This window comes from Hakea prostrata, chromosome 11 (genome assembly GCF_041222555.1).
Source record: "Hakea prostrata isolate BN-2017 chromosome 11, UWA_Hpros_2, whole genome shotgun sequence".
Lineage (NCBI taxonomy): Eukaryota > Viridiplantae > Streptophyta > Magnoliopsida > Proteales > Proteaceae > Hakea > Hakea prostrata.
The window spans coordinates 2,244,907-2,266,056 of record NC_142610.1 but is presented as its reverse complement, the minus strand read 5'-3'; the positions used below and the strand labels follow the sequence as shown (position 1 = coordinate 2,266,056).

The 21,150-nt window shown below is 39.5% G+C and overlaps 1 pseudogene; it reads left to right on the top strand.

Moving 5' to 3' along the window:
* Nucleotides 1-716: 716 nt before the first annotated feature.
* Nucleotides 717-6,802, top strand: LOC148999557 (glycerophosphodiester phosphodiesterase GDPD2-like; annotated as a pseudogene).
* The last annotated feature ends 14,348 nt before the right edge of the window (nt 6,803-21,150 follow it).

Here is a 21,150-nt window from a genome sequence, read left to right as displayed (position 1 = left end):
CACTGCTCCAAGCAGTGAACGGCTATGATTTAAAGTTGAGTATTACATTAAATTTCCACTGTTCATTATTAACATGTACACTAAACACCAATTTAAGTAAGAATAAATCGTTTTGTTTTAAATGAATCGAACCATCTTTGGTTGAACTCGAACCAAACCAATATCAGTTTTTCATTCAAGTCACAGGATCTAAAAATTCAAAGAACTCGTTTCGACAACAGACAAGCCGAAGGGCGGATTAATCGAAGGATTTGCAGATTATGTGAGGTTGAAGGCAGGGTATATACCTTCCCACTGGATGAAACCTGGGGTAGGAAAACGTTGGGACTACGACGTCACCACTTACTTCCTTAACTACTGTAATAGCCTCAGTGATGGATTTGTTGCTGCTCTCAACAAAAAAATGAGAACCACTTACAGTGATTCTTTCTTCCAGGAGCTGTTGGGGAAGACGGGAGAGGGAGGGAGAGGTTTGGGCTTGTAATGCTCCACCGAAGGGAGAGGGAGGGAGGCAAATCAAGTCCGTACAATTCTCTTTCTCTCTGTGAACCTCTGGATTCCGGGTTGGGTTTGAAAATAAGTGGGATCGATTTGGGTTAAAATTTTCTAAGTGGTTGATTTTCTATTTGATCTCTTTGTAAACTATTATCCTCTGACGAAGTGGGTGAGTTTGATTTCAGTGAACAATCCAGGTTTCTTCGGGTAAAACTTCCAGCATGTTTTGTAATGTCAACAAAGCATCCTTGAAATGGCCAAAGTTTCTTGTCATTGGACATAGAGGGAGGGAATGAACGTGTTAAGAGTCATCAGATTCAAGGCTGAATCAAATCAAAGAGAATTCAATTCTATCTTTCAACAATGCTGGAAAATTTGCAGTTGATTTCATTGAATTGGATGTTCAGATGACCAAAAAATGATTACCCAGTCATCTTCCATGACAACTTCATCATTACAGAACAAGAAAATGGTGAGATTTCAGAGAGAAGACTTACGGAGCTAACTTAGCTGAATTTGTCTGTTGTGGAACTCAACCAGAGTCTTCAAATGTAATTGATCTTGCCTTTTAATTCGACTATGCTTTTGGGTTTTCTCAAGAACCATCTAAGAAACTAATATTGATATCTGATTCTTACTGACATTATTGAAAATTCAGGTTGGAAGAAGACTGTTAAGAAGGGATGAAGATCAGAGGATTTTGAGCTGGAAGGTTGAACAAGATGATGCATTACGTACATTGCAGGAGGCATTTTAGAATGTGAATCCTTCACTAGGTTTCAATATTGAGTTGAAATTTGATGATGAGATTGTTTATCAAGATGAAGAATTCATCCATGCTATTTGTTGCGTCTAGAACTTCTTCGAGAGCCGGATATTGAGATGACCACCTTAAGAGCTCTCCAACTAAGTTGGAATAACTGAGATGCCCGCACACACAAGAAAGAAGACGGTCCGGCCTGTTTTGGCCGGGGAACCGCCTCGACGCTCAAATCAGCCTGGTAATATGGTTCTTGAGAGGTTCTCAAGACGTATGGTAGTACTCTGAAAGTTCTCGTTACCTTTCTCCATGTAGGAGGTAGGTTTATATAGAAGTTACCTGGAGGCGGCGATTCCTTAAATTCCGGATCGATAGTTGAGGAGTGAGTGGAGTAGTGGAATAACGGCTCCTTCTTTGTCGCACCTGATAACGCCGTTATGCCGCGCTCACCTCCCCAATTCTCGGAATAGATATGCTGAGTGTTTATGCATAACTAACTCTTCTTGACTTAGTCAAGAGAGTCTTCTGAGAAATGTTAGAGTTGGATATAGATATATATTTTTCCCAAGTGAGGCACTTCTCCAACGAATAAATGAACCTTCCCAAGAGGGAGGTGTCTCTCCCGAATGAGGCCCTCGGAACCTTCTTTAGGGAAGAAACCAGATAACAAAGAGGGGTGCATCTGTCCCGAGTGAGGCACTCGGGACCCTTTATGAGGGAAGAGATGCATCAGCCCGAGGGAGGTGCATCTGTCCCGAGTGAGGCACTCGGGACCCTTTATGAGGGAAGAGATGCACCAGCCCGAGGGAGGTGCATCTCTCCCGAGGGGGGGGGGGACTCGGGACCTTAGTTCCCCACAACACTATTCAAGGAATCTTAAAAGTGGTTTTTGAATATGTCAAAGAAAGACCTGTTATCTTCTCAACATTCCAACCTGATGCAGCAAGGTTGATTAGAGAGTTGCAGAGCATCTACCCTGTCTTCTTCTTGATTGATGGAGGATCTGAAATTTATACTAATATGAGAAGGAATTCACTGGGAGGAGGCTTTAAAGCTCGCTTGGCTTGTGGGTTGCAAGGGATTGTTTCAGATGTCAAAGCAATCTTAAGGAATCGAAGAGCTATAAACAATATCAGAGAAGCAAATCTTTCACTGCTAACTTATGGTCAGTTGAACAATGTGCCAAAAGCAATTTACTTGCAACATCTAGCAGGTGTGAATGGGGTGATTGTAGATAGGGTTCCTGAGATATATTTTTCCTTTCTAGCTAAAAAGAGTGCAATACTTTTTGTGTTGTGCTGTGGGTTTCTCCTGTTCTCTGCTTCTCTGTGCTTCAGCGTTTAGGAAAAATATGATTTGGGGTTTGGTTTGGTCGAAATGAGCTTTTTGGATTTTTTGAATCTTGCCTTTTGAATGAAATTATTTTTCTGATGTTGGTTTGGTTCGAGTTGAACCTCATATGGTTCAATTCGTTTGAAATAAAAACGGTTTATTTTTACTTAAGTTGATATTTAGAGCACATGCTCATAATGAACAGTCAAGATTTAATCTAATACCCACTTTAAATCTTAGCAATTCACTGCTCCACGTAGGCACTTGGCCTCCAAGCAAAATCCCATGGGTTTCCTTATTCTTTTTTATCATTTTTATATTTTTTTAAATATAAAAAATTAAGGAGCAAATCAAAGACCATCTTTATGGATCAATAATATTAAATAAATAATAAATCGATTATTAAGAATCAAATTTCAAAATTAGAAAGAGAGGGGACTTTTCAGATTTTCCGGAATTTAGAGTGGTCAATAAATAAATAAATTGTTGCGAGGAAACGGTTGAAACCGACCTAGAATCTTTATGAGATTTGGGTTTGGGACTCTCCTCTTGGAACTAGCTCCATTTCTTCCTATTGCTGAATTCTGATTCTATTCTACAATGGGCAGACTTCACAATGAAAATGCCTTGCTACCTGCACAAAACTTGACGTTGGAGTCTGAGAAGAAATCTCTTTAAGATGAGTTGCAAAACTCAATCAGCAAGTTTCTGATTTGAAGGAGAAGACTAGCAACTCTTAGCATTGAATGCTCTTTGAGTTCTAACTCCTCAATATGAGGTATTGTGTGATCCGGAATCTGACTAGATCGTCTAAGGTGGCTTCTTGTCCACAGAGGCGGCCCACTCTTACGGTTCTTTTCATGTGCAGACATCAAGTTTTTGGTCAGCTCAGATGATCTTTGAACCAATTCAGGAGCAACAATACAAAATTTTCAACATAATTCATTTTGATTATATCATCTTTTATGTCTAATATGATAGCTTCAATGGTTCTTTTTCAGCTATGTGCTTTTGGATTAGCTACATGGACCCCTGCACCTTTAGTTCCTATGCAAAATTGTCAAATAAACGTTTGGGTAAGATATCAAATAGAAGTATATGATAAGTACGGAAAAAAATCCTCTGCTGTGCACATCTCCTCCGGCCAAGACATGGCTCTTGATACGCCAAAATTTGGAGTGCCCTTCGGGAATAACCCTTTTTGGCCGTTTAATGGCGGGTCCCCTCGGCCCCCCCCCCCTCTCCTTTTTGAGGGTTGGCTTGGGGCCGGGTTGTGGGGGGTGGGTTTTTTTCTGTTCCTTCCGTTTATTTTTTTCTTCCGCGCGGGGGGGGTGTCCTTGGGGCCGGCGGGTGGGTTGGGGTTTTCTGGGGGGTCTCTGCGGTGTGTTGTTTGGCCGGTTCTGGTTGTCTGCCTGGGTTTCTTCTGGTTTGCTCGTGTTTTCCTTTCTTGCGTGTGTGCCTTCGTCCGGCCGTGGTTTTTCTCGGTGGGCCGTGGTCCGGGTGCCGGGGTCTGGTCCTTCCGCCTCGTGGCTGGGGGTGGGGGGGGGCTGGGTTTCCCGGTGTTGTGGGTTTTTTTCTTTTCCCTTCCTTTTGGCGTTCGTTGCCTTGCAAGTGGTCCGTTTGGGTGAGATTCAAATAGACGATTTTCTCCGATAAGTACTAACCTGACTCTGTAGCTCCCTCCAACACAAGTTAGAAATCCCATTTCACTCTACAATACTAAAAGAAAAATCAAGTTTTGTCTTTTATTTGGGTGCTAGATTGGCCTCTAACAAATTATGTCCAATGAAATTAATCAAAATCCTTAGATACAACCACTAAATTGTAGATTATGTTGTCTCATTAATTATGTTTTATTTGGCATATTTATCTATTTCCTTCAAGGTAGAAAAAAATGTTGGATTTCATTTAATTAAATAAATAAATATTAAAGCTTTTAAGTCTCTTAATTATGATGTGGCCCGAACATACTTTTGAATTGCAACTTAATTCAAGGTAACTACATTGGTGATTACCTGGAGGTGTTTGATGGGAACACCAATTTTGCGAGGCTTATTACGGAACCTGCATTTCTAAGAAGTAAACTACAGAGAGTTTACTGTGATTTTCTGGTCCTTGGTTTTATTTGCAAGATTATTCCCGTCTCTCCATCATTGGGTTTGCTAAAGAAAACTGGAATAATTGGATTTATTCAACGTAGCAGACGACGATCTTCTTGGAAAGGAACTTGCAAACGACTTCCAGAAACAAGTTTCCATGGCAAGAGGTAAGTATATTATCATGTTTTTCGCATGATTGAATCAAGAGCATGATTAGTTAGGTTATTGAGTTTCAATATTAAATAAAGTTTGATTACTCTGTTTGATTATTAGAACTTACATTTGGTATCAAAGCAAAAGTTTTTCCTCTACCTGGAATTGTTTTTGAATTTTCTGTGGATGATCCATGATGCTTTAGATCTTTAGATTTTTTATGTTTGATCTATTAATCCTTTATAGAAGTTGTTTTTAAAAAAAATTGGGAATTTTTCGTGTCCATTAGAAGTCTTGAATGTTGAAAATTTTGAAATTCTGTGAGTTTTGGACGTTTTTTGATCCTGTCTCCGAAGACAGAAGGTAGTTTTCCGTCGAGACAGTGCACCGTCTGAGTGAGACGGTGCACCGTCTGGTTCAGACAGTGTGCACCTGTAACTTTGATTTATCACAAAGGGCTGATGGATTTGTCCGTCTGCCCGACGATGCACCATCTGGTTAAGAAGGTGAGCTATTTGGTTTAGACAGCATTTCGTCTAGTAGTTGCTTTTGCCCATTTTTTAGCTCAAAGACATGCGTTTTTCTGTTGTTTTTGGGATAAATGTCATATTGAAAAACATATTTGAATAATTTGGATTAGCCACAGTATCTTCATTATGAAAAATATATTCATATGTAATGATTATTCTTTAGATCACATGAATGAAAATGACATTGAATTCTAGTTGTGCATGGAGACATGATATCTTGCCCATAGGAAATATTGTTTCTTCATATACGATTAGGATGAAATAGGAAGTTGTTGTAATTTATTAAGTAGCCCACAGGTATTGAGAAATTTCAATAACCTTCTAGTTTCATCAATTTTTAGATAAAATTATTGTATGTAAGATCTTTGCCCACAGGGAGGTTTTATGATATGCGATTTTATGTATTTATATTAGTGTACATTGGTAGACTAATAATTATGTTTGATGGGTTGTGCCTCTAACTTTTTTATAGTAAGCATATTTATTAATTCCTTTGTAATAGAACAAAAGGTTGTATTCTATGATCATGATGTTCCTTTACTTACTGGGGACAACTATACCAATTGGAAAGAGTCTGTGCTACTAAACTTGGACTGTTGTGATCTGGATTATGCCATTCGCAAGGCAAGGCCTTTGAGTACCTACTGAATTTAATACTAATGCAGAGGTTGAGCTATATGAACGATGGGAGCGATGCAATCATTTGAATATGATGTTCATCAAGTCTCGCATTATGCCTAGATTCATAGGTCCATTCCTGAATGTGAGAAGATCAAGGATTTCCTAGATGCCATTAAGGTTCAATTCCTGACCTCTGACAAGGCATTGGGTGCTATGCTCATCAGTAGGTTGGCTTCAGCTAGACTAATGAATGTGAGAGGGGTGCATGAGCACGTTATGCAAATTAGAGATATATTTACCCAACTTAAGGCATTGAAGATGGTGATTTCTAATGACTTCATTGTGCACTTTGTCTTGTAGACTCTTCCACAGCAATATGCTCCATTTAAGATCTCCTATAACACACTTAAGGAGAGGTGGTCAATCAATGAGTGTCTGACCATGTGTGTTTTGGAGGAGGGGCGTTTATTGCAAGAGATGGGAGAGTCTGGTGAATCTGCTAGTGGTCCCAATATGAACCAACGGACTTCCAATAAGAAATGGAAGGGAAAAGAAAAGCTACACAATGTCAAACCTACCATGAAGAAGGACAATCTTAAGTGTTTCTTCTGTAAGAAGAAGAGGCACATGAGGAAGGATTGTCCTAAGAGGCAAACATGGATGGAGAAGCATGGTAATCACCTCTCTCTTATGTGCTTTGAATCTAATGTTTGTGTTTCATATAATGGCTGGTGGATTGATTATGGTTTTGCAATCCATGTGTCTAATACCTTGCAGGGTTTTCTAAATCGAAGAAAACCCATGGGATGTGAATGTTGTATCTATTCTGAAAACCAGATGCCTTCTAGAGTTGAATTTATTGGAACAGTTAGATTAATGTTAAATTCAGGATATATTTTGTTTTTATACCAAACTTTTTATATTCCTGATTTTTCCAAGAATTTAATTTTTGTATCTAAACTAGTATCTTTGGGATACAATTTCAACCTTGTTATGAATTCATTTCAGTTATTTAAGAATTTTGATGTTGTTGGTTGTGGTACTAGGGTTGATGGTCTATTTAAAATTATGTTGAATCATGTTCCATATAGTTTAATTGCTTCCCAAGATGCAATAGTTATTAAACATAGTATTGTGAGGGAACCATCTTCACTCTTATGGCATAGGAGACTAGGTCATGTCTCTATTAATAGAGTTAAAAGATTAGTAAACTCTGGAGTTCTAGAAACTCTTGATTTTACTAATTTTGAGACTTGTTTAGACTACATCAATGGAAAGCAGACTAACAAGTCTAAGAAGGGTACCAATAGGAGTTCAAAAACATTAGAAATTATATACACTGGTTGCCCTGACATGAGCTTAAGTAGTCAAGAATATTATATTACCTTTCTTGATGATTACACTAGATTTATGTATCTCTATTTGTTTCATAATGAGAACGAAGCATTAGACGTTTTTAAGATATACAAAGCGGAGGTAGAGAAACAATGTGGTAAACAAATCAAAATAGTGAGATCAGATAGGGGTGGTGAATATTATGGTAGATACACGGGTGATGGACAAGCACTTGGTCCTTTTGCTGAATTTCTCTAAGAGCAAGGTATAGTTGCACAATACACCTTGCCTAGCACACAATCACAGAACGGTGTTGCAGAAAAGAGAAATAGGACATTGTTGGATATGGTGAGGAGTATGATGAGTAACTCCAAACTGCCTCTTTCTCAATGAACATAAGCTCTTAAAACAACAATATATATTATAAACAGAGTTCCAACCAAGGCGGTTCCTAAAACACCATTTGAGTTATGGAAGGGTTGGAAACCAAGTTTAAGACATTTACGCGTTTGGGGTTGTTTAGCTGAAGTAAGAGTATATAATCCAAATGAGAAGAAGTTAGATCCAAGAACCATAAGTGCAATTTTCATTGGATATTCTCAAAAATCCAAGGGTTATAGGTTTTATTGTCCAAAACATTCTAGTAGGTTTGTTGAATCAAGAAATGTGAAGTTTCTTGAGAATGACGTGATTAGTGGGAGTGATCGCCTCAAGAGAATTGGACTCGATAAAAGAGATAATGCAATTTGTAAAATCCAGCCTTATCCTAACCATGACCCGGCCCGAATTTTGTATTGCTGTAGGTCCGAAGACCCGGAGTGGAGGTAGAAGAGACTTGTGGACCCTTATAGTTGAAGATTCGGTGTTTGATCTAGAGCCTATGGACATTGACAGTGTTGCCCCTTACTTGAGCACATTGTCAGTGTTTAGTAAAAATCTGCGGATCGAAGAAGATTGAATTAGTTGAAGCACCTAATGAACTCCCGTGCTCAATCCGAAGGTATTTCTTGAAACTAGACTTGTTGATTGACTTGTAGGAGAAAATCCAACTCAATTCGGATCAGTCTTGGCCTTCCAAATCCATACTCTAAGGTTGTTGTCGACCTTGCTCAACTGACCAATCGACCAACAATTGTTAACTTCGAAAATAACAAAAATCTTAATCATTTTGACCCTACCTTTTTGGAACTCGTGAATGAAGGTCTACCCTAATCATTGGCACTCCATAGAACGAGGAGTGACATTCCCTAGGCCATCTCTTGGTGTTTGTAAAGATTATTGGCTCCAATCATTGGCATTCCATCTCAATCATCACTTCAAGGTATGGATTCTCTTATTCTCCTTCTAATCTACTCAATCCCCTATTAATTTCTACTCTTGGGACCATGGCTGAAGTGCTGCAACCTTGCAAACACTTGGCCATGAGCTTCCCCTTTCTTTTCCATCAATCTCACTTCATTCTTGCTATGATATACTTCCACTATGATTACTTACATTGCAATTCCATGATTTCTTTCATTTCAACCTATTCTTTAATTCAAACTGATGTGTAAATGTATGCTAGGTCTGAATTACTAGGGATTCATGATTCTAAGTTAGTTCTTATCTTTCCTTTAATTAATTCCCCATCATTCCTTGCAATTACAATCAATTCCAATTCAATTCTTGATGTCTAACATATGGAACATAGGGTTTTGATTTGGATATTCATATTTGGACCATTGGATCATGATAAAATTTAGTGGGTAGTGTCCTCATATTGCCATGATCGTTCCCTCCAAGTTTCATATCGATCGGAGCACCGGAAGTTCAGTTTCGGGCCAAATCTCCATTTCTGCCCATTCTGTTTGCTCTGGTCGACTAACTGTGGACCAGCCAGTTGATCGACCAAGATATGACAGCAACTCTATCCTTGGCCGATTTGCTTCGTTTGACCTCCGATTTGATTGTTTTCTTCTCTAATGTTGCTTATGTATTGTCTAGGGTACAAACACGGACTTTTGGGCTATTCTTGGTGATTCTTGGTATTATTTCCGACTCAATTAAAGTAAGGACGGTTGTTACCCCAAGTACACTGATTTTGCGAATTTTCTTCTACTTTGGAAACTTAGTAGATATACTTCATTAGTGCATTCCTTAACCATGTATGACTGTTGTATGCACTTTATATCAGTAATACTATGTTACATGTCATTCGGAATATCATGCTTAATTATTCTTTATGATTACATATATGACTGATCATGTTATATTATGTCTTGGTTTATATAATGAATTATTGATCATGTATGATATGATGAGATTGAGCTTGTGAATGACTAAGTATGACTTGGGATTGGGAAGTGTCCTATCGACACTTCTGTCCTTGGACATTGGAGGGAATAGTATGGGATGTTCTCCGAAGGTGTCCACCAATGCTTTCCCGGATCATTGGATGACATACATAGGATTGTCTAGATGTATGGCTAGGACTATCCTTGTTGTATCAAACCCGAATCGGAAGGGTATTGAAACCGAACAACCCATGGTAATAGTGTGATTTGATGGGCGCTCAAGACCGGTAACCACCCCGTGAGAGGACATAGATCATGCTATGGATACCCGTTAGGGTCCATTTATTGGTAGGGTTGCAAATAGCTAGACTTGGGCTCACGAGCAGCCCGAGACCGGGAGTCATATCCGTGAGGGGACGTGAGAGCTTCCCGTCTACTATTTGTGGATGACCAATAGGGTTGATAAGTCTGTAGTCCGAGTTGGTTGTAGCCATAGGATACACTGACTCTAGTGTGAAGGATACGGAACCGAGTTGGTCGGTGCCATAGGGGAAGTATCCGGATCTGACTTGATACGACTGAGTAGATGACTTGCATTGGGCTAGGCTTTGCCGTGACATGCGCCAATACTTATACCAATGGTGATGTGAGAGAGTGGTAACCTAATCCCCAACCATGGTTTCTGATGAGGACTTTACCCAATTACCCTGGCAGACCCAAGATATCATGTATGATTGAGGGGGAGTGACAGACGACCTAAAGAAGTATGGTGCTATGGCTTAAAGCATGTCTACCTTAGAAACTAGCATACTCAGAGTTAGAATCATATTGCATTATTGTCTCATATCATCTTGCATCATATTGTGACTTGTATCGTATGATTTGTGTATTGTGGAACGACTCACCTTGCTAAGTTCTTTGAACTCATTTCCTTTTGTGCAATTGTTTTTGTTAGACTTATCTGTAGGTACCGAAGACATTGATGGCTCCTACTACGAGGCGGAGCAGGATCCCTCATACTACGGTGAAGGTCCTGGCTATTACGAAGATTACGGTGAAGGTGCCGAGGATTAGCCCGACCTTGTTATGGGAGAGGCCGTGCTTGGAACCTTTGTGTATACATACGAGGACACCTTATACAAGATCGAGGAGACCCTAGCTTAGGCCCTTTTCTGTCATTCTGGAACTTGGACATGTTGTGTTAACTTTTATGGATTTACTCTTTGATACTGGATTTGTAACTTAACTTAATTAACCACTCTTCGCTGCTTTTGAGAGGAAGTGACTTCTGATCGCTCTCTCTTTTGGAATTACCTTTATATATACTTGATACCTTATAATTTTCCGCACTCTGATTTGATTATCTTTTCTTATCCATTTTGATCTAGTTATTACTTGCTTAAAACATTGATTATATTGTTCGTGATTATGTTATCGTGTATGTGGGAGGCATGGCCGCTCGATCCTTGATCCTCGGGCTGTGGATCAAATTCCCGGGTATGCCATATAGGGTACCGGCCTAGGTGGATGTGACACAGTTGGTGCTCCTTCATCGAGTGGAATGCTAGTTGTTAGCCCTAGTTGGATGGACATAGAGAGACCAGTGAGTCGAGACCCACGTCCTGCTAAAATTGCTATGGAGAATCAGCCAATTCTGCAACAACCTCCTCTAGATGTTGGTGATATGGCAATTGAAGTGACCTTAGAAGATCATGGTGAAAATCCTCCACATCAAGAGCATCCTGTTGAGGAGCAACCTGTTGTTCAGCAACCCCAACAAGTGGCTATTAAAATAACATCAAGGAGATCTACTAGGGTCCGAAAATCAGCAATACCTACTGATTATGTTGTGTATCTACAAGAGTTTGACTATGATATCACTATTGAAATAGATATTGAAACGTTTTCACAAGCATTGAATAGTGATAAATCTGGTTTGTGGCATAAAGCTATGAAAGATAAAATGGACTCTATGGCACAGAATGATGTTTGGGACCTTGTTGAGTTGCCTAAAGGAAAGAAACCAATAGGTTGAAAATGGGTCTTTAAAACTAAGAAAGATTCATTAGGCAACATTGAGCGATAGAAGGGCCGAATGGTTGCCAAGGGATTCACACAAAGGGAAGGCATTGGCTACAAGGAGACATTCTCTCTCGTGTCAAAGAAGGATTCCTTCCGCATCATCATGGCATTAGTTGCCCATTTTGGTCTAGATTTACATCAGATGGATAAACGCTTCAGCCGTGCCGCCCCCCCCCGGTAAAGACAAGGCACGCTTTGTTTCTCAATGGAGATTTGCAATAAGGAAACAACAAGCCTGATGGGTTTATTTTGAGTAGTGGTGAACAGTTGGTTTGTAAACTTAAGAGATCCATTTATGGACTTAAGCAGTCGTCCCGACAGTGGTATTTAAGATTTCATGAGGTGATTTCTTCGTTTGGTTTCGAAGAGAATGTCATGGATCAATGTATATACCACAAGGTCAGTGGGAGCAAAATAATCTTTCTTTTGTTATATGTAGATGATATTCTGCTTCCAACCAACAACTTAGGGTTGCTATATGAGGTGAAAATCTTTTTATCTCAAAACTTTGATATGAAGGATATGGGTGAGGCATCTTTATGTCATTGGAATTAAAATCCATAGGGGTAGATCCCGGCATGTTTTGGGACTATCTCAAAAAGCCTATATAAACAAAGTTCTTGAGCAATTTAGGATGAAAATTAACTAACATCATTATACATTTAATATAAGGTTAAGTATATTCCTCACCTTCCAACTAGATTCCTTTCTCCAAAGTTCAGTAATTCCTTCCCACAAGAAGGTAACAAAATGATATAAACCTAATCATCATGCAAGATAAATAATTATCACAAATTAGAGTTAATTTGGGTTTCAAATGATATCCCAAAATCTTCCCACGAAAACCCAAATCTAAAAACTAGGTTAAATAGGGTAGTTCTCAACCTCACTAGTGAATGATCTCTAATTTGCCACCGATTCGAAGTTTAATCAAAACGAAACTTTGGAAAAGTCTAATTGGCAATAAAAGAATCCTATGAGTACCTTCAATTTGATCCAATTTGACCAAAAAAAAAGGCCCAAATTGGCTCTCCTAAATCACCCATGGGTGACCCAGAGAGTCAAAATGCAAAATCTTTCGCAAGGAGACAAACCATTACTCTCATACTAAAGGGAAACATTAATACAAGAAAAGATGAGCATCCAATACACCTAACACTCTTTCTTTTCAAGATCCCACAAAAAAGAGAAAAGAAAAGCCTACAAAACTATGTTTAAAGAGAAGAGTTAAAAAAACTAACATTTCCTAATGTTTTCGCGAAGATTCGAATCACAAAACACCTTCGGAAGGATTGCAACCGCTCTTCTCCTTGCTTTCTCCTCTTCCCGCAACCTCAACCTCGTTCTTACATAAAGAAATACAGTTACGGATGACTTAAAACCCGAAATTCCGTTTTTGCCCCTAAACAGAAAATGAGGTGGGGGTTGGTTCACCCAACCAACCGGTCCATAGTTGGACCCCCATTTGAACTCCGATTTCAGTGATTTTTGGCTTGTTGGAAAGGTCTTTCGACGATCTTTGATTTGATACCTTATTCGCGTCAATCGGATTCTCCATCGTCGATCTATAGACGTTTCAAAATCACCCTTTTTACACCATCGTGATTACTTTTCTCTCTTCACTTAAACTCTAGGAGAGTTGTTGAGTCATCACAAGGGTCATCCACCAACATTGATTCCATTTCCAATCCTTCGGGCTCGACTTGAATGGCCCACAGTTGTCGCCGACTCAAGGTCCGGGTTTGTGGTCTTGAAACCACGGGTTAAAGGGGTAGAAATCCGGGGGATTTCACAAAATATGTAGACATAGTTAAGGATATCTATGATGGTTTAGTGACAAGTGTAAGAATATCAGGGGAACAAAATAATGACTTCCCAATTGCAGTTGAGCTACATCAAAGATCAACTTTAAGCCCATATTTATTTGCACTTGTAATGGATGAATTAACCAAAGACATTCAAGATGGGGTCCTTTGGTGTATGCTATTTGCTAATGATATTGTGTTGATTGATGAGACTCAAGTGGGGATTAATACAAAAAAAAAGGGGAGGGAGAGGGGAAGGGGAGGAGGGGGGGGGGGGGGGGGGAGGGAGGGGGGGGGGGGGGGGGGGGGGGGGGGGGGGGGGGGGGGGGGGGGGGGGGGGGGGGGGGGGGGGGGGGGGGGGGGGGGGGGGGGGGGGGGGGGGGGGGGGGGGGGGGGGGGGAGGGGGGGGGGGGGGGGGGAAAAAAAGGGGGGGGGGGGGGGGGGGGGGGGTCCAACAACAAATTAAAATCATGGAGAGTAGCTTTGAAATCAAGAGGCTCTAAATTAAGTAAAACTAAGACAAAATATCTAGTTTGTAACTTTAATCATGATCAAGCAGACGATGAGGTGGTGAAACTTGACGATAAGGAGATTCCTCAAAGTGATTATTTTAGGTACCTAGGCAATCATAAACAAAAGATGTGATATAGAGGATAATGTTTCCTAAAGAATTAAAATAGGGTGGATGAAATGGAGAGGTGCGACTGGGGTATTGTGTGATCGTGTATTCCATTAAAGCTCAAAGGAAAATTCAATAGGACCGTCGTTCGACCAACTATGATGTAAGGTGCAGAGTGTTGGGCTGTTAAAAAAAACCATATAGATAAACTCAATGTAGCAGAAATGAGGATGCTAAGATGGATGAGTGGAAAAACTAGGAAGGATAAGATAAGGAATGATCATATTAGAGTTGGTCAGGGAATTGCTTCCATAAGTGATAAGCTTCGGAAAAGTCGTTTGAGGTAGCACGTTTTTCAATACTTTTTTTCATTGAAACATGTAAGGACACAATTGCACGTATGTCTGAATTGATGTCATGATAAACTACTTACTTTTCTGTACATGTCAATAATCTTATAACCTACTGTAATTATTGTTATGCACGTTTACTTGTTAATGAAGTGTCATGAGTGATGATTAATGAATTTTACTACTTCACTTAGTGTGGAATGTTGTGTTTGGGGAATACCTAGCTTGGGATATCAGGGGTTGTGGTATGGGATGACGTCCTTTGATGCCCTTAGCACTCTCATGGTTGTTGTCCCATATGTCTAAAGGTCTAGATTGCATGGTTAGGTACCTCTACATGCTACTACCTTTTCGGCAAGGGTATTGAAGCCGAGTGACCCGTGATGGCAGTGACGTGACTCTGTGTCATCCAAAAGAGGTAACATGTCCTTGAGGAGACTTAATGGTCCACTGTTTATCATACAATAGTAGGGTTGTATATGTTAGGGTTGGGCTCATGGGAGTCCTAAAGATTGTTTGGTTGTCATGAGAGGACATGAGAGCATCTGCCCCAACAATATGTTGATGGCCATAGGGTTAAAGAATGGAATCCAACAAAGGTAATCAGTCTGTGAGTATTCACATTCCTATGTGGAAAATGATACTAGACCAATAGTCAGTAGGTATGAAGAAAGATATACGGACCACATGCAGTGTGTTAGCATAGAACCTTGCATTGAGTTTAGAATCCACGACATGTGCCAATACTCAGACCAATGGTTGTGGTGAGAGAGTGTGGACTCATACCCCAACCATGGTTGATGATGATGACCGTACCCCTTATCTGGGATCCCAATAGAGGCAGCCAATCCGCGAGGGATCAAAGTGACAACACCTACCCAGATGAGAGTTGGTATTACATCTTAAAGCATGTATGCTTGAATTGAAACTCACATGGTTAGATTAGTAAATGCATTTCATTATTTTGTATGCTATTCACTACATGATTTTGATACATATATGGACTTGTTGCCTTACTAAGTTCATTAGAACTCATCCTTGTGGATTATCTCTATTTTCTTCTGATATCTATATAGAAACAAGAGAAATTCCCCATACATGGAAGAAGACCTCTAAAGAGGTATTGGAGGCATCAATGGGATCTAGTCCTAATCAACACGAAGTTTCCTGCTGGCGTATGGAATGCTCTTATGGCACCTATTGATGAGAAGAGAGCCCGGAGTGTCTGCCACTTGGACAAGCCCATGAAAGAAGGTCTTATGACCCTGTGGATCGAGAAATATGACATAAAGTACCCTATGAAATTGCAGGACAATAATAAAACATGATGAAACATTCTTTGGATAATTCTTGCTTCTGCTATTACATACTTTGTTACCTACCTTTGATACACTCCTTTGAAACATTCTTTTGATATCATATAGTATTATTTTCTTGGATTTTGGAACTATTTATTCCTTAACCTATTATTGAATTGTTTTTTGTTTTTTATTATGACATTTTGTGTATTTATTATTAATGATGAAGTAACTAAGGATCTTGTGATTGTGGATCATACAATGTTGCAATTATATTGAATTTAGTGGTTTAACGATTGAGAGCTTGAGTTGGAAAAGAACCAAAAAAAAAAAAAAAAAAAAAAAAAAAAAAAATTCTCCTCTCCTTCCCCCTCCCCCCAAAACCCCTATTCCCAAAAGGAAAAAGGGAAACAAAGGTTTTGAACTTTAAATCAAAACTTTCAAAAAATTGTAACTTCTAGCCAGTCAACAATAGAGAAATATATAAGAATGGGAAAGTTCTGCAAGCCTTTACAAATAATCAAAGGGAGGAATTCAACATGCAAGATGACCCAAGCAATAGACTTGAAACAACACTAAGTGAGGGGAAAATAAATGTTTATACTAAATGCTAGAAAATCGCTTGCAAATGATGAACATTCAAAGAAACTAACTTATACAACTTATATAACTAATAACAATCAACATTAAAGGGGAAGGGGGGGGGGGGATAACAACTTTTCAATTTCCAATCATCTCAGTAGTAAATGTGTTTGCCTCCAGCCTTAATTTATTTAGTTTAATTCTTTTTGGATATTTTACCAAAAAATTATTTAATGTTGTGTTACTTTTTAAAATGGTGATATTCATTATTTAATTGAAGCACTTAAGGCATGAAGAAAATGTTTAGGGCTAGGGGCAAAGTTACAATATGTTTAACTTCTATATAAAAACTAGCCTTGAGGATGTAATTAAGTGGGCCTAAGGTAGGCCTAAGTTGATCTGGACAAACCTCAATTCTTTACAAAAAATAAAATAAATGTTTAAGGCCTCGTTATGTTCACTTTTAAAATTGACACTAAAAATGCTAATATGAAGAAGAAAAAAAAGGAGGAGGCTAGGGATGAATTCTTTCATTGATGTTCCTTGTTGCACTCTCGTGAGTGTTTGAGACTAGTGAATGAAAGGCATCTTGAATCTCTAACATATGAAGGCGAAGTGTCACTAACTTGGTGAATATTTTTGTAAGTGAAAAATTAATTCTTGACTCATACTATGAGGCATTAGTCTTTACCAATCAAGCCAACTCTTTAGAGTTATCTCACGACATTTTCTTTCAGCACGTCAATGACATCATTATATTTCACATACAAGTTGATCTGGCAGGAACTGTAGTACTAATAGATTAACAACATCTCAGTCCCAGAGAACAATAGCAGGGGAAACCTACACTTTAGATAGAACATTACAACAAAGCAATCATGTTCTATGGTTAGTGTTTAGGGTTTCTTAACAACTATTTTACACATAATAGGACAAACATATTTTTCACTCTGCAACCTATTACGTTTAATAGTTATGAATTGAAAATAGTTTTTAGTAATTCAAAAGTTAACAAAAACAGGGAAACAATGATAAAAATGATATCAGAGTGCTCTCAAGAATAATATTAAAACAAAAAAGACCCTTGAAATCAAGAGAATGAAACCAAGTTTTCAGCCCCTTAATTCTCAAGAGAGAATGACCTCCTTCACCTGTGCTTCTGAAACAAAAACAAAATTACAACTTTTTTTAACTACACATTTTTTTAAAATGTTGTCCTGCATTAGTTCAATAAGCACTGAATCAACAACTGCTGCACATGCAGATGGAGGACACTCCCTCCTCCTGCAGGTTTGGTATATACATTACCTAAACTTGGATAGATAGCTCATAGCTCAATCCGAATACATAGAAAATGCTGAATTGAGATCTCAAGGTAACTGAAGTTACTTACACAACCATAAGAAGCAAAATGAAACTAATATGTATATGTATATATATTTTTTCTACTGAAACATAAAGTCAAGAGCTTCATTATCACAAGTCTTCCACGGTTGGCACAGGCAGCTCATTCAGGTCGAAATCTAGTGGCAAGCGGCTTGTTTTCTTGCTGATATCCTCCGGCGATTCCATCGAGATGGATGGAACAGCTTCAGCTGCCTTCCTCCAGTGCAACTTCTGATGACCCCCAAGTGCTGGACCTGTCGAGAACACCTTGTTGCAAAACTTACAGCGATGTGATGACTGTGACTGTGACTGTGTTTCTTGATCTCGGTCTTCCTTCTGACCTGAAATTGCGGTTTTGTCAAGGTGACTGACACTGTTCTTCGCTATAGTATGGCTTGCTCTATGTCCACCCAAGGCTTGGTGGGAGGAGAAGGTTTTATTACAAGTTCTGCATTTGAATCCACACAACGCGGTCGTTCTTGGGTTGTGCTGAGCTGAACTACCCATCTCAAGCATGGATCTTTTCAATTTTATCTCAACCAAGGACCTTTTCAATTTTCTGATCTTCATACGCTTCATTCTCCTCTTGTGCTTCTTCAATTTCTGACTAAGAATCCTCTCAGACGTCAAATGGAGTTGGTTTCGATGATCCAATCCAGGCCCTGCTGCTGCATAATAATCCCATGGAAATCTAATAGATGTAGGATTATCGGAATTGGGAACGACAGACCTGTGGTAATCGTCGGCCTTCACCTTGAACCTGTTCATGGGATCTTCACTGGCAACATGGATTTTGAGCTTCTTTGGTAACGGGGGTGGGTATTCTTGTGATTGTGATTGCGATTCATCCTCGTGGTCGCTTCTTCGTTTCTTCGACGAGTCTCCCAAGTTTTGAGGATTCTGAATATATTCTGAGTTTGTGTTTGAATAGGAATGTGACGAAAGATCCGAAGTCGGAGGATCACGGTGAGAAAGCATCATGAGATGATAGGCGGCATGAGCTTCAGCGTCCGAAACGGTCTTCTGATCTTCCGGCGAAGAAGAAGAAGCGGAAGCGGAGATGTTGGGATTGCGGCCCCTCTTGGCCTTGAGAGACCAGCCGGAAATAGAGTCTGCAAGATTGCGAGGAGGCGAGGGTGCAGTGGTGGAAAGGGACGAATCCAGCTGCTGGTGGTGGTGGTTGGCATCGGACGACGATTCTTTGTGTGAGAGAGCTGAGTCAGACGAATCGGTAGGTGTAGGGGGTTGAATTCCTCTCCAGTGCCTCTCAGGGTGGCATCTCATGTGACCAAACAAAGACTTCATCGATGGGAAGTTCTTATCACATACCGGACAAGTAGGGTTTTGGTTGTTCCTTTGCGGCAGACAGTGAGAGTGAGAGTGAGAGTGAGGAAGCTGTGTGTGAATTCTCATGTGACCTCCAAGAGCTCTCCCGGAGCTGAAACCCTTTTTGCATATCTCACAGACACGGCTTTGTTCTCCTTCTGCACTTGGCTTCTTTTCTTCTTGTGCAGCGGCAGCGGCAGCTACGATCGGGAGCTTGATCCGTATGTTAGTTAGCTTCCTGACTTTGCTGGGAGAAACCAATGGCTTCGAAGAACGAAACCCTTGAAGGGCATCGAGGTCTGGGTTCTTGCGACTATCCATCGATAAAGATCAAGCTCGGAATAAGATGAATATCGAACAAGTGCAACTCGAACAGAACAGCTGAGCTCAGGCAGAAGAAGAAACGAGAAACGAGAAGAGAGTGAATGATGGATATAGGGATGAACTGAGTGAATAAATGAAAGCGGAAGAGAAGGAGAAAAAATTTGGTGAAGAGGAAGAAGTTGAATCCAAAAGTGAATGGGAAACCCCCACTACTCACTCCTCAACGTATCCTCGCCTCACTAATCCCATGTAACCGTTCCGAGAACAACTCTGAGAGAGAGATTTTTTCAGTTGGCTATCAAAATACAAAGTAACTTCTTTACCATAAATAAATGAAAGTAAATTTGACTCTCACAGTTTCAAACTCTCACGTTCTCCGTGTCCCGCCTATTCCTTCTCAATCTCAATCTCAAGATTGTTTTTATTAATTCAAGAATTGTGTAAATAATATCAAATAAATAAGAAATCGTGTAAAAAATCTCCCTTGGGAGACTCACCCACTACAGCCAGGTGTGCAACGCGCGGTCGAACACCGGTTTATAAAAACTAGAATTGGCAAACCAAAAAAATAAATAAGAAATCGAAAATTAAGAATCAAATTTCAAAATTGGAAAGAGATGGGACTTTTCAGATTTTCCGGAATTTTAAGGGGTGAATAAATAAATAATTTGTCATGAGGGAGCGGTTGAAACCGACCTAGAATCCTTATGGGATTTGGGTTTGGGACTCTCCTATGGGACTTGACTCCACATCCTCCCATTGCTGGATTCGGATTTTGTTCTACAATGGATACATCACCAATTTTCTTTTGAAAATTAATGAAATCAGAATCGGGTGATTCAGATTCTGAAGGCAAAGACTGTAGGTTTTTTTTCAGAATCACTGAAACATAATAGTAGAGTGTCAACAACATCACTAAAATTAGTAAGGAGATAAATTATGACTCTAATTAATTTCTTTTTTCATTTATGGGATTTTAGTTATATGTACGGAAACTTTCTATTTTGCTAGGATTCTTTTCCGATATTCACTCCTAAAATCAAATATTGGGTAATTGAGTTGCACTCCTAAAATATATTTTTTTGACATATTTGTCTTATTTACTTGAAGCGTAAAAATTCAAAAGAATATAAACTAGACTTAAATTAGGTTTTTATATTGTTTATTTTTGTTTTTGTGGAGATGGTTTTTATTTATGGAGACATGAGAACTTTGAATTTGATTGCAAAAAATAGTTCCCTCTTGATTTTTACAAAGACTAAACTCTCTCTCCTTCCCTGTATTTTCACTCATTTACTCATTTAGATCAATCATATTAAAACACGTATGGTTATTGTTGGGGGGTAATCTGGTATTTTCCTTTTTTAAGTCATGTATCAAGTGAACCGGTTTGGTTCATACGGTTTGGCTTTGTATATGTTGAGGCTTGGGGTTGGTTCATGGGTATTATGCAAATCGATTTCTCTCATTTTGGGGGTTTTCTGTTCTACGGGTTTTGAGCTCTCGGTGGTCGTCCATGGTTGCCATCTTCGAGCTCCTGCAACTATGAATCTTGGAGGATCTTTGTGAAGATTATTTGGGGCTTTTGATAAGTGGTGAAAGACGACCACTCGATGTTGATATTGGCTTCTATTGTCACCTGTATCAGGTGTTATCACATTCTCTCTCTTTCTTCTCCTTCTCTATAAAGTTCCAGACTATAGTGGATTTGGATTCGAACTTGAATCCCGGAGACGTAGGCAGTCTTGCCGAACTCCGTCATCATCTCTCTCTCTCTCAA